This window comes from Dipteris shenzhenensis, chromosome 25, assembly GCF_047967505.1.
Source record: "Dipteris shenzhenensis isolate YYH24624 ecotype China chromosome 25, Dip_SZ_1.0, whole genome shotgun sequence".
Taxonomy (NCBI): Eukaryota; Viridiplantae; Streptophyta; class Polypodiopsida; order Gleicheniales; family Dipteridaceae; genus Dipteris; species Dipteris shenzhenensis.
The window spans coordinates 21,096,891-21,110,364 of NC_141620.1; the positions used below are offsets into that span (position 1 = coordinate 21,096,891).

General features: G+C 38.0%; 1 pseudogene; it reads right to left on the minus strand.

Moving 5' to 3' along the window:
- Positions 1–1,302: 1,302 nt before the first annotated feature.
- LOC147885593 (uncharacterized) lies at positions 1,303–13,074 on the minus strand (annotated as a pseudogene).
- Positions 13,075–13,474: the final 400 nt, after the last annotated feature.

A 13,474-nucleotide genomic window follows, 5' to 3' on the forward strand; every position in this document is an offset into this window, starting at 1 on the left:
TCAAAGAACAACCAAGAGCAAAAACATCATCCATAGTAGCCATGCCCTCCTTCACAGCCACATGATCCACGCGCACTCCCAAGGAGAGCACAATAGGTACCTCTACGTCCAAAACAAAGAGGTTCTCCTTGAGGGAGATCGTATAGGTTCAAACAAGGTACCGTGGCACTTTGGGAGATCCATAGGTATCAAAAGTCTCTCCAAAGTCATTCGTGAGGCCATGGAAGACATCAACCAAGGCCCTACAAATAGCTGGTTTCGTAGAGGGGGTCCAATAGGGGTGGGGGAGGCCCCTTGGTATATTGCATCTAATGCCCTTCTTGCCTTGTAGCACATAGTTGATGTGAACAGAGTGGGAGAGAAGGAAGGAGTCTCACTTGCAGTTTTCTCACATACACAATAGGGGAATATACACAAAGGTGGAGGTTGAAAACAATTTTCCTCTTCTTAGTTGTGAAAGCCAAAAGAACTCTAAGTACAAAAGGACTAGATCCGGGCAGGTAGCTGTATTGATGACAGAGACTATGAAGAGCATGTTTTATTTTGATTTTTTGATTTATGTAAATGTTATAGAAAGAAGCAAGTCGAATGGCTTAAGCACAAAGTGATTTGCTTATAGCATTTAGTTATTTGAATTGTACATATAACATTTTTCAATTTGCATTCAACACAAGTTATTTGAATTTAGCAAATACCAATTTAAATTTAACACATAGCACTTTGCTTTTATTTAGCATATAGCAAATCGGATTTGGTTAATAACTCTTTGCATTTTACGCATAAAAATTTGCATTTAATCGTTGCACATAGCACTCAGCACTTTGCATTTAGCAAATAATCACATGTATAGTGTGGGGGGCACAGCTGCTTGATTACTGTGTTTAATGTTTGGCATGTCATCATTGAGATCTCATCAATTATTATGGTCTTTGCATTTTGCAATTCAATGTATCATTCGTCTGACACTGGTAAAGAGGCACAAAACATATCGTGTCTCTTTGGTAGAGCAAACTGATGATGGGCAATAGTTGCTAATCAACTTAGTCTCATTGCAACAGCTCCTATTGTTGCTACTAGAACAATGGATTTTCCTTGTTTTATATAATTATAAGTAATGTACTTGATCATAAATGTCTTTCCTAAACCAGGAGTACCACAAATGACATGAAGTCCTTTGGGTGATCCATTAATCTTTTCGTAAATTTCTTGTTGTTCAGAAGAAAGAGTTGCATTTTCGAAGTCCTTGAACTCGTTCATCATTTGAAGTAATTTTGTGCATGCTGTGTTATTATATTGGTATCTTCATGAAGGTTGGTTGAAGCCATGAAAGAGTTTTGAATAACACATAATATCTAGCTCAAGCTTCCACTGGGATGACAAGCCATTTGCTCGATCTTCCAAAAGTTCCTGGTGTCATTTCTTTAGCACTACTTCATAACTCTGACAGCTCCCATCAACTTTCTGCTCCCTTTTATTCAACTATGTGGATACAAAGCCTCTTCATAGTGGACATGCTCACGTTTTCTCTCACACAAGCTTTGAAGTGTTAGGAATTCCTTTTCAAGATCCCTAAACACATCTCTACCTTGTTGAACACGCTCTTCCCTAAATTGTTTCCAACCTACTAGCTGATACTCATATTCAGCCGTCCCATAAATCCATGACAATTGTAGGTCTGCATGAGGCATGCTCTTGCCATCTTTCATGGCCATGAGAGGAAGAGGCTGAGCACAAAGTGCATCCATCCAAGAACCTGTTTTTTCCTGGGATTATCGCTGTCATTAGCTTCAAGAGGCTTTGTTAATGTCTCTTTCAACAAGCTCTCGTCCAATGCTAGAGTTGTGAAGTCCTCATTCAAAAAAAGTCTGTCCTGGATAACATCATCATCCTCATCTTGAAAGCATGCTAATTAGATACTGTGCCCTGCCAAACCACACACATTAACCAATTCCTGTAAATATCTGAGAATCCTTCAAAGCTATTGTGCAGGTAAAAATCGAACATAGAGGGGTGATTGATTGAACTCATATTGGACAGACGTGTCTGGGATGAAGCATTGAAGTTCGTTAGTAGCATAATGCACAATTTTCTCCATATGATCAGATGCCAAACATTTGTTCCTTATCAACACCCGAAATAAGCCATACACTTTTTGCAATAGCTTTGTCCGCTCTTCATCATCAGCATAAGGGAGTTCATGCGTAGGCATCTCCCTCATGATTCGTTGTACTGTCTTTGGTCTCTGACATTCTCCATTGCACATATGAGAATTTCTACGGTCAGTAACCTGTTATGTGTCCTCATTCATCGTTGTGTTGGAGGATGCCTCACAAACAACTGCACCATTATTATTCCCTAAATCATCTTGTCGACTCTTTCTTGAGGAGGTACTTGCATCACTTCCATCACTTGAGCAATCAAACCCAGGATTGCTCATCGTAGAACAAAGCTGTTCCTGTGCAGATTCTTCATGGATAACTGCACGAGATGACTCGATAAGCATTTTAATAGCAACCCGACCATCGAAAGGCCTGCAGTCTGATCTGATCTGCCATATCCTGGTCAATTTCATGAGGTATAACTCTCCTCAGTTTTGGAGGAAGGCTGTCTATGTGCTCTTGTGTTATATGCTGAGCATGCTCTTGGCCGTCAATAAATCCCTCCCCATAAGTGTAGCACATCCAAAATCTCCAAGTTTTTTTCTCTTGAGCAAATTCTAAAGCCTTGAAAAGTAAATTTGTTGCCAAACTGGGTTTAGATGACCCTAAATAACTTTTCAAACTATCTATTGGAATGTCTAGCATCGTTTCTCTTTCGTGAGAGCCAACAGCACTCCAGAATGGCTTCAAGCGTTGGATCCTTTCCTCAATAGATAAAGCCAGACCTGATTTTCTAGAATTTGAACCGCCTGCCTTTCTACGTTCAAGTTGTGGACTGCCCTTTGGAGATGCGCTTGTTCCATCTTCCGAATGAGAAGGAGAGCATTCTCTCTTTTGCTGAAGCAACCGGGCAGCAGCAACTCGAACCTCGATTTCCTTCCTTTTCTCCTCTGGAGTTTTGACACTTTTCTTAACTTCATGAGGTCACTTAGGCTATGAGACTCGCTGCTCCATCGGGTCCTCCACCATCTTTTGCATTTGTATAAACCACAACTTCTCCTCACTTGTGCCATTCCCTAGAGTCTTCATCCAATTTGAAATGGAAGCAATATTGGCCTTCTGAACAAGGCTTCGTAGCTCTTGTTGTGTGTGTGCAATCCTTGCCTCAGGGGGTTGGAAGCTTGTGTTGGCCTTCTTCATGGAGACTCTCTTTGGCTGGATCGTCATGATCCTCGATGGCAAGAGCTCTCTGGCACTCTTGCATGACTTCATCGTAGCCTTTGCTATCTGAAGCTGCTTCGAACAGAAGCTGTGCGTGAAAATGTGCGTATTCAACAAACTGCGGTGACAGTGCTAGAGGACACTACAGGTCCACTAATATTTTGTGATTGCTGCTGTGAATTCTGTGCAGCATTACCATTTTGTGCATCTACATCATTAATCACATTTACTGGTTTATACCAGCTGCTCATCTCATAAAAAATAACATCTCTGCTCACTGTAAACTTACGAGTAGAAGGGTTATAGCATCTATACCCTTTCTGCTGCAGAGAATAACCAATAAAGATGCACTTCTCAGCTTTTGGATCCAACTTGGATCTCAACTCATCTGGCACATGAACATAGGCAATGCAACCAAAAACTTTCAAATGAGAAATATTTGGTTTCCTACCAATATACCTCTCCTCTGGCATCATGCCATGTATTGCTACAGTGGGAGTCCTGTTCATTATGTAGACTGCTGTAGCAACTGCTTCATCCCAATAATAATATGGCAAGTTTTTTTCATTGAGCATGGCATGAGATACCTCTAAAATATGCCTGTTTTTCCTTTCTACAAGTCCATTTTGCTATGGGGTATGACTACATGAATATTGCTGCTTTATGCCATGCTCCTACAAGAAACTTGCAAACTCATTTGAGAGGTACTTTCCCCCTCCATCTGACCTTAGGCATTTTATTTGCAGGCCTCTTTCTTTTCAACCATAGCTTTAAAAGCTTTGAAATGCCCAAACACTTCACTTTTCTTTTTCATAAAATACACCCAAACTTTTTTGCTGTAGTCATCAATAAAAGTGACAAAATAATGACACCCTCCAATAGATGCAGCTTTAGTAGTCCACACATTAGAGTGGATTAATTCCAATGGCCTCTTACTCTCTTGAACATGTCTAGGAAATGGTTTCCTTGCCTGTTTTCCAAATTGACAGGCTTCACATGCCTTATGCATTTTTGCAACCTTGATTTTAGGCAATCCTGCAATACTATTTTGGGCCTGCATTAATTTAAGTCGTTGTACATTAACATGACCAATGCGTTTATGCCAGATATCAATATCTTCAACTACACCGGTCCCATGTGCAAATATTGCTGCACTCAATTCAGGTATGTCCGCATCTAACGTAAATGTCCTGCCCTTCTTCTTCCCTTTTGCCATCAAGCGACCTTTATTTTTCATATCCTCAACAAAGCATCCATGAGAATCAAATCTGACTTGCAAGCCCTACTCAACCATTTGACCAATAAAAACTAGGTTCTTGGTGATATTCGGGACATGAAATACATCAGACATGTATTCTTAAATTGGATAAATATTTTCTCCCTTCCATCTATATGTTAATGATAGGATTGCATCTTATCTAGTGCAATTAATTCTATGCTAAAACCACCCCTCTTAAATTGCATTGGATAAACAACTACAGCTTTGTATAACATATTTATGGATTTTGTGGAACAAGTCAATTTGAATGCATAGTGAAAGAGATATGTACATAGTATACAATTACTTCCCCCTTTAAGTTGTAGCTAGTTCTAGGAAATACCAAGGTGCTACAAGAAGGAGTTGAATGGTTGAGAAAGTGGCTTGGTGAATATATCTACAACTTGTTTTTTGAATAAGATCTATCTCATGATTGAGAATTTTCCCTGTGATGAAGTGATAAAGCACATCAAGATGCTTGGTCCTGGCATGAAACACTCGAAGGGAATGCTCCTCATGTTGTCAAAACAAAGTGTGGTAAGATCACTTGAAAGAATTTGAAGCTGTGAGAGTAATTTTCCAAATTAAACCACGTCACATGCAATGTTGGTTTATCCTTAAGGTGGTTACACACCGAAATGTTGCCCTGGATGGACTAATGAATTCATGCAAAACATAATCTTGCTTTATGCACCGTTGGAGTTGGTTTCTCAGCTTTTATGCACATGTCTTTTGCCTTTGAGTGGGCAGAGAGGCTTGGCTACCCATATTTGGGCACTCAATCGAAAGTGAATTGTTGGGTGACATAAACTTACCTATAGATGAAGTGCTAAAAATGAGGAGACCACGTTTTGCAGAGCACGAGGTGCTTGGTGTGTAATAAGTGCACACATGCTATTGACTTTTTGGCTATCCATAGGTTAGGTGGAGCTCAGGTACACCTCAGGATGGACCCTCACAGGCTGGGTTTAGACCAGGTGGCGACAAAGGAGGCAGACAAATGGACCTCTCTGTCTTGAAGTGCTTATCAAATGGAATGTACCTATGGACATCATCAACCGTTTTAGTCGGTGGGTTAGTCTTGTATCGTTCTAGATTTTTTTCGGCATCGATAGTTTGGTCAATATATGTTTTTTAATTTTCTAGACAAGTGATGTAGTAGAGAAACTTCATTACCGATTTGTCATTGTTGCTTGAGATGGAAGGCTCTATATCTATGTTAACTGTACATACAATTGAATAAACCATGAGAGAACATTAAAGTAATTGTATGACAATATGAAATAAGAAATAAGGTATTGATTTGGACAGGGTTGTAACTTGTGTAGTTGGCTTTCTGAGAGCTAGAAATATAGTCACCAATGTTCCATAGTATTGCTCTACAAATTTCGAGCCCACTTAATATGCAATCTTTTCAAATGGTTATTGGCCATCAACCCTATTGTACACCATACGTATCCTTGAAAATTATTGCAATATGTTATCAGTTGCTCACTTGTCTAGCTCGGTGAGCTCTCGAGTTCAACATTGAACCCTAAGTGAAGCATTCTTATGCAAAAATTAGTTATCCCTTTGGTGTATTTTCTGGGTATTATTTGCACTTCTATATGAGGTAATAGCTCATCTATTGGCTCCTCTCCATAAGATACTTTTTGTGCGATATGCTTTATTAATCCATCAGCAATACTTTTGCTTCCTCTTGGCCTATCTCCTGAGAGATTGGTTGCCTTGGCTATTATGGGATAATACCACTCATATAAATCGAAATATTCCTATGGTAGTATCCCCGCTACATTCGCTCTTCTCATCTCTTTTTCATTGAATAAAATTTTACTTGCTTTTTCCTTCTTCTTTAGAGTGCACTCTTCTTCATCTATTGTTTCTATCACTTTTTAATTAAGTTCTTGGAAGAGTTACAACTTAAAACAATTTTATGGAGAATGTGTATTAAATAGATTGAAGCTTAGGAAAAATACTAAGGCACATTTTCGTGTAATTCTAAAATATTTTCTTTTGTGCTGGCCATGTTCATAAAAAGAAATATGTTTTTTGTACCTGCTCTAAAAAAAAGATATAGTATGAATTAACTGTTAAATTTTTAGAACAAATGAATTTTCAATGTATTTAGAGCCGAGTTTTGAGAATTGTTTCTTAAAATGTATAAGTAGATATCTATATAGTCATAAGATTATAGTATTAACACTAGATGTATTTATTATTATTGGTAAGAGGGGATGTGAGGTACAATCAATCACTGAGGTATGTATATTACCATTTTTTTATTTGTGTGGTGGTGGTATATAAGGCATGGGCATGAAGTCAATTGGTTTTATGTTATGCAAGATACAAAGATTTCATCGACTCGTGACTCGAGAAAGCATGATGTATGTCAATCTTGAAGCAAATTATTTGCATATAATGATCAATGCCTTGCCTTATAGTGTAGCCTTGTGACTTGTGTCCAGTTATGGCATATGCAAGTGTGATAAAAAATGTTGTCTTGTGGTATGATGTTTCATTTAGGACTTTTCATGTCTACTTCGAGCGTTTAAGCACAATAGGCTCACCTGTGGGACGAGATGATGACGTGAATCTTTGTCTCAATATGCATGTTGTTTCATGCCACTCTAGGCTATGATCATTATATCATTGCACGTTCTGCTTGTGTGTGCATAGAATAGTAGTCTTTGTATCGATGAAATTCCATGCGTCCTCATTTGTGATGATCATGCCACCAAGATATGGTTGGATCTATTCTTCTGTTGGTGTTGTAGTGTTGTAGTGTGAATGATGTTAAAGAAGTTGTTAAAATCTGGATCTCTTAAGTGCTAGATTGAGGCCTGCATATAGTGGAATCTAGCCATCCTCTAGAAAGATGAGTTGATGTGACATGTATGCCAATAGTCTTTTGGAGCGACTCTACATTTGCATACTGATGGGAGTTGTTGCATGTCACAAAAAAGAATTACCTTTTTGGAGTGGAATGGATCTATGGTATTTATGTCATCGAAGACCGCACATAACTATCGAACCAACATATTCGTCATTTGGCATGTCATCATAGATATCTTGTCAATGATGATACTATCGACGAGCAACGCAAAGTAGTGATTATCTGTTTGGCAAGGGTACCACAAAACATCTTGTTCTTCTTTGGAAGGGCGAATTAATGATGGACTATTGTTGTAAGGTAGCTCAAGCGTAGTTTTTGGTCTTTGACGATGCTTCCGATCAATATCTCTTTGTAGAATAGTGGTTGGTGCCCCTTTAGCTATCACAAATGCCTAGCGAACTTGGTACATTAGAAGTAGGTACAATTTGTATAGTGTGAATAGCAAGAAGAATGTCGACATCCTCATTTTAAATGTTCATGAAAAAGAGCCAACCATTGTGTCCACTGTTCCCGAATGGGAACAGGCATGGATAAACTGTGCTCTCAATCATCCCCTCGCCTTCTATCATGCCATTTTGTGTCGCAATGACTTTGTATTCCATCAAATTTGCTCACATACGCATCATGATTGTCCCAACCTCTTGTCACTATCCTGGGAAATTGCAACTTATTGGGGACATGGTCAACACGCTCTAATATGACAAATAGTTTCTCTTGTGCACACACTACCCATCACATCAAATGGGGAATCGATATAGTGTTTTTCTATTATTTTTGTGATAACATCTAATAAGACAATGTTGATACCTAGCCTCTCAAGCATTGTCTTATATCGCTTGAAGAGCAGGTTTGAGATAAGGTTCAAAGATAGGATGTCTCTAGTGGTAGACAAGAACCTCGATGTCAATTTTCTTATTGCCAACAATCGCATCACTCTTGTTAGATTTCAAAATAGGTGTGATATACATGCCTTGCAAAGCACTGATGCTGCTAGCTCTCCATCAAATTTCTTGACGTGTACATGTAGTAAGACATTTGAGAAGCAATAAGGAGGGACTAAATTTGATTGTTACAAACTATCAAAGATTACATAAGTTTTTGCTTTTCCCAATACAAAGCTCACATTTTCCACATGATGCACATAATTTTAGCCCTTAATGAGTTGTGAGCAATCATTATTCCAGTCTTTTAGCATTATATCTAGAAAGATCCAGGCTATTGTTGATGGCTCTAACTTGCATTTCTTCTTGTCAAACATCTTGCTTATAGCCAGGCATCGTTTCTCGATAATCCTCTGTGTCCTCACGATACTAAATGTATGTCTAGAGTGCCTATCGCAAGATGTGAGTCTAGTTATTATTTTTTGTGTTTGGAATAAAGCAAGATAAATACATAACAAAACTAAAATAGCACAACTAGTATATGCCTTATGAGAATTGTAAATTGATCAAACATTCAATTGCTTGGAAAAAATGATTTTTAAATATTATTGAAAATCAGAAAAGGAAAGTACCTAGCTATGAACCAAGTAAACAATAGCAAAAATTAGAGCAAAGGAGGCATGTGTTCGCTTCTTGTGAGCACCTCAAGACATGAAAGGAAAATAGTTAGAATATGTAAAATCAAAAGACAGCAAAGAACGAGGCATGAAATTTTCTTAAATGATAATATATAATATAATTAGTATTACCACATATAGTGTGGGCAAGGAGGCGGCATGCTTCTTTTCCCAAAGAGTTATAATCCGAGGGTACGGGCCCTTTCCCATGCATTGAGATTGAGAGCATCGAGAATATTAGTATTCGAGATTGAGTCTCTCAAATAAATAAGAGACTAACATATTACCAAAATGTCAACAATGGTCATATTTGTATTGCAAGTCAAGGATTGAAATTCTTGTACACACTCGTCATGTAGGTTTCTTTCACTTTTGCAAACAAGCAAAAAATCAATTCAAAATAGAAGGGATATTAAAACATATTATCAGTCTAGCTTTTATTAAAACTTTGTATATGAATTACTACATGGATGGTTGTGATCCAAAGTGAATTTTAGGATACATTTATGAAAATATCTTTTATTTAGTTTGTCATTGAGGTACAAGCTAAAATTTCTTGAACTGCTCACAACTCATTAAGAGGCTAAAATTCCTTGCAACTCATTTAGTTTGTCATTGTATATAAAATTAAGTTTGTAATTTTCCTTGATTTAGTTTGTCATTGAGGTACACACATATATATTAATTTTATATACAAGGATAATCAAAATTTTGATGTTAGTCCTAGAATGTTTTGCACACACAGCATTATGTAGGAAAATTGCTTTGCTTCTTTAGGAAACATAATTAAAAAATCTTCTGCTCGAAATCTGTTCTATTTTGTTTATGATTGAGGTATGCACATATATATAATTTTTACATACAAGGAAAATCAAAATTTACTTCTCCATATAATTGCAACACTTCAAGATAGGATGATGGGATCCACTTTGAAATTTTATTGTGGTTTTTTACTTAAGGTTGAAACTTCATCTTCCTTTTCTTTTGTACTTAAAGCTTCTTCTGATTAGTGGACTCTTTGGTACTTGTTGAAGAAGGCTTCTTTTGATTACTAGACCCTTGGGTACTTATTGAATGAAGGAATTGTTATTACGGTAATGAACAAACTTGAACCTTGGAAATGTGTGATTGTGAAGAAGCTTACTCTATCAAGTTAAAAGCCCAGGATCCATTGCATGATATTGAAGAATCTACTAGATTCAGATGAATCACACACCTGAAGCCACGCAAGTCACTGTGTCATTTAATTACCTAAAAGAGAGATGATCCGACACATAATCATAGTATTAGATAATGATAATGCTTACACTAGTTGTGATCCAATGATGAAATAGGGCTCACACTACATAATAGTGAAATTAGCTAATCTAATCTTCATACATCCTTGTGTAACCCTTTGTAAGAATAGAGCAAGCAAGGGGATAGAGACTCATAACAATGTAGAGAATAGGGAAGGCATATGTACGCAACCCTATGCTAATGTATCGAGAATAAACATTGAAACATGAGTCTTCTTCCTTCTTGACGATTTGGACTTTTTCTTGCCCTATGGAAAATTTTAATCAATTTGAGCTTATGTAGATTCATCTAGATGAGTGTCTGTGAAGCTATTCTTGCTGTCTCCTTATTACGCTTTGCTAGTGGATTTCAAAAGCCTTCATTGTCCTCTTTTCATGCTCTCCTTTCTACTGTATGATTGAGAAGAAGGGCTGGCGGATTGTTGCTTTGAAATTTTAGGGGGGAAAGGGTTTGAGCTTTGCTACACCTGGACTCCTTATGCTATCGAACAAAAGGAGGGGACCACTGAATATGCCAAGCTCTATCGTGAACTCGAGGGTGGCGATGCTATCATAAGGCATGTTGTGATGAGGAAGAAAAAGGTGAAAGGCATTGCCATGGACTAGAAGAAAGAGAAGGTTAGAGTGTAAGAAGGGCATCCGGGTGAGAAAGAGAGGAAGAGGATTCCATGAGCATGGTGAGGGATAGAGAAGGCAGCATGAAGCTCATGAAGTTGCCGCCATCTCGCTACATAAAGGCTCCACCGGTATGCTCTATCAAGCTTTTGGAATTGTTGTAACTCTTATTTTTTCTTGTTGGCCCTGCTCAAAACTCTTCTCTTAAGCTGCTCATTGTCAACATTATAGCCCTTTCCCATGGCTTCAATGCCATTTTCTTTGGGTCCTTTGAAGTAACCATCTCCCCATCCTAGCACCTCTTTGCCTTTGATAGTGCAAGAAAGCTACTAGAAAATGGTGTAAGTCCAATTCACTGCAAATCCTTCCACTAGACTCTGTAATCTTTATTGCAAGGACACCTAGATAAGTTTTCTCCCACTAGCTAGTGTTGGACCCTACAAGGTCCAAGAAAGATGCACCATTGCATATGGACCCAACAGCTATTTCATTATAACCACACCTTCACGACCCCTAGAAGAAGCATAGGTTGTGGCACCAAATATGGGGAAAGTAGAGTAGTTTGGAGGAGTTCCAAACCACAAGGTGTAGGGAATTGTATTGACACTTTGAGAATAAACTCGATTCCGAATATAACAAGTTGTTGAAATGTCCTGTTCCCAGAATGTGAGAGGTGGGTTAGCAACCTTGAGCATGCTTTGAGTTGAGTTTAGTAATGTGCAGTTACAGCATTTATTGATTTGATTTTGTTTAGGATGATCAAGGACTGTTAGATGTTGGCTTATCCCTTCATCAATACAATAGGATTTGAACTGTTACAAAATGTTTTCGCTACCATTGTCGAACTAGAGGGCATATATTTTATAGTGTAGTTGATTTCCAACTAAATGGTGATAAGCTCAAAAAGATTTTAGTACTATGTGAAACACTTTCTCATTCAAAAATGATACGATTGTAAATCCAATGTATCATCTATAACGGTAATGAAGTATTTATTATTTGTGAGAGATTTTATTGGTAATTTGCACAAATGAATATGGATTAAAAGTAATGGTCTCGCAGTTTTTGGGGTATGCCTTGGATATTTAGAGCTTGCTAATTTCCAAATATCCCCCACAGATGGATAGGCGACTAGTCAAAGGAAGGTGAAAGTTGAAGGCAAGTCGATTTGGAGATATTAAATGCATTGTGGTATGGTTTAAGTGGCCTACTCTGTAATGTGGGTTGAGTTGTCTTGAAGAGACTTAGCATTTGCCCATTTTGTGGCATAGTTGACAACAACAATGATATACTTGTTGTTGTTGGTTGGGCCAGACACTTGAAGCTAAAAGGCTTCCCATGGCAGGCTCGATTGCAATGGCATGTGGTCATTTGGAAGAAGACATCCAGTCCTTTGACAAATATCACATATTGTGTTAAATTGCTAGGACCTTAAAGGAAGTTGTTCCACCACAATTCGCCTTGGAAGAGTTTGTGTGCAGTCAATGCGACTCCAAAGCGGCCACGTATGATTCCTTTGTATGTCTCGCTAAGCACCACCCATCTTTCATGGGCCAATACCGCAACTAGTTAACACCAATGATGTTGTATTTCCATCCTTTTGAATGACAACTACATTAACACTCTCACACTATTTCCTTGAGGGAAGTTGCTATGGATAGGTATTGAAGCAACTCTTCATACTCCAGTTCCTAGATGTCAACAATTGCAAATAAATTTGTAGCCAAAAGGTCAGTTGAGACTCCTTTGTCATCTTGTGGTGTGGGAATCTAAATAGGAAATCTTTTGCACCCACATGTGACTTTTCAAGCTTGTTGATCATCCAAAATTAAGCTTATGCAATAATAGCATTTGACATGACGCCTCTTCACATGACAGTTTTATTTATTAGATATAACAAAGCTTGATTGTCAACTTAATATACAAAATTTTTTCCCAAAGGATAATGTCAAAAAATTTTAATGTTGTAAACCATCTTGAGGGCCTTACACTCAACGGTGGGGTGATTGCGTTCTAGAGGAGTCATGATTATATTGGCATAATAAATATGGTATTTCACTTGCCCATTAGGTTGTTGAGTGATGATAATCTCAATGGCATACCTGGACACAACATGTAAGATGATATCCCATCTAGGATGTTAGAGAGTTGGTGTTGTGGTTGCTTGATCTTAAGGTCTTTGTAGGCTATATCTTAGGTCTTGGTGGTTTCAACCTCTTGAGTGGACAATGTGGTGGTAAACGCATCTCATTTCCTAGTGCTACCTCCCGTAAGTCAACTCAATGAGGGGTGCAAATTGATTAATGTTTATCCATGTTCCTCAAGACAAAGCATTGGCATGATATATGGTTTCTCAATCCAAAATAGAAAGGAGACTTGAAGATACTCCAAGAAATCTTATACCTAATATTTCCAACCAATTTGTATGAAGGAAGATCGTCTAAACCTTATCAACACACTGAAACAACTAAAGTGGTTATTTAGGGTTATGTGGCAAGATTAAATGCTTTGGTAGGAACCTACTAGTGATCA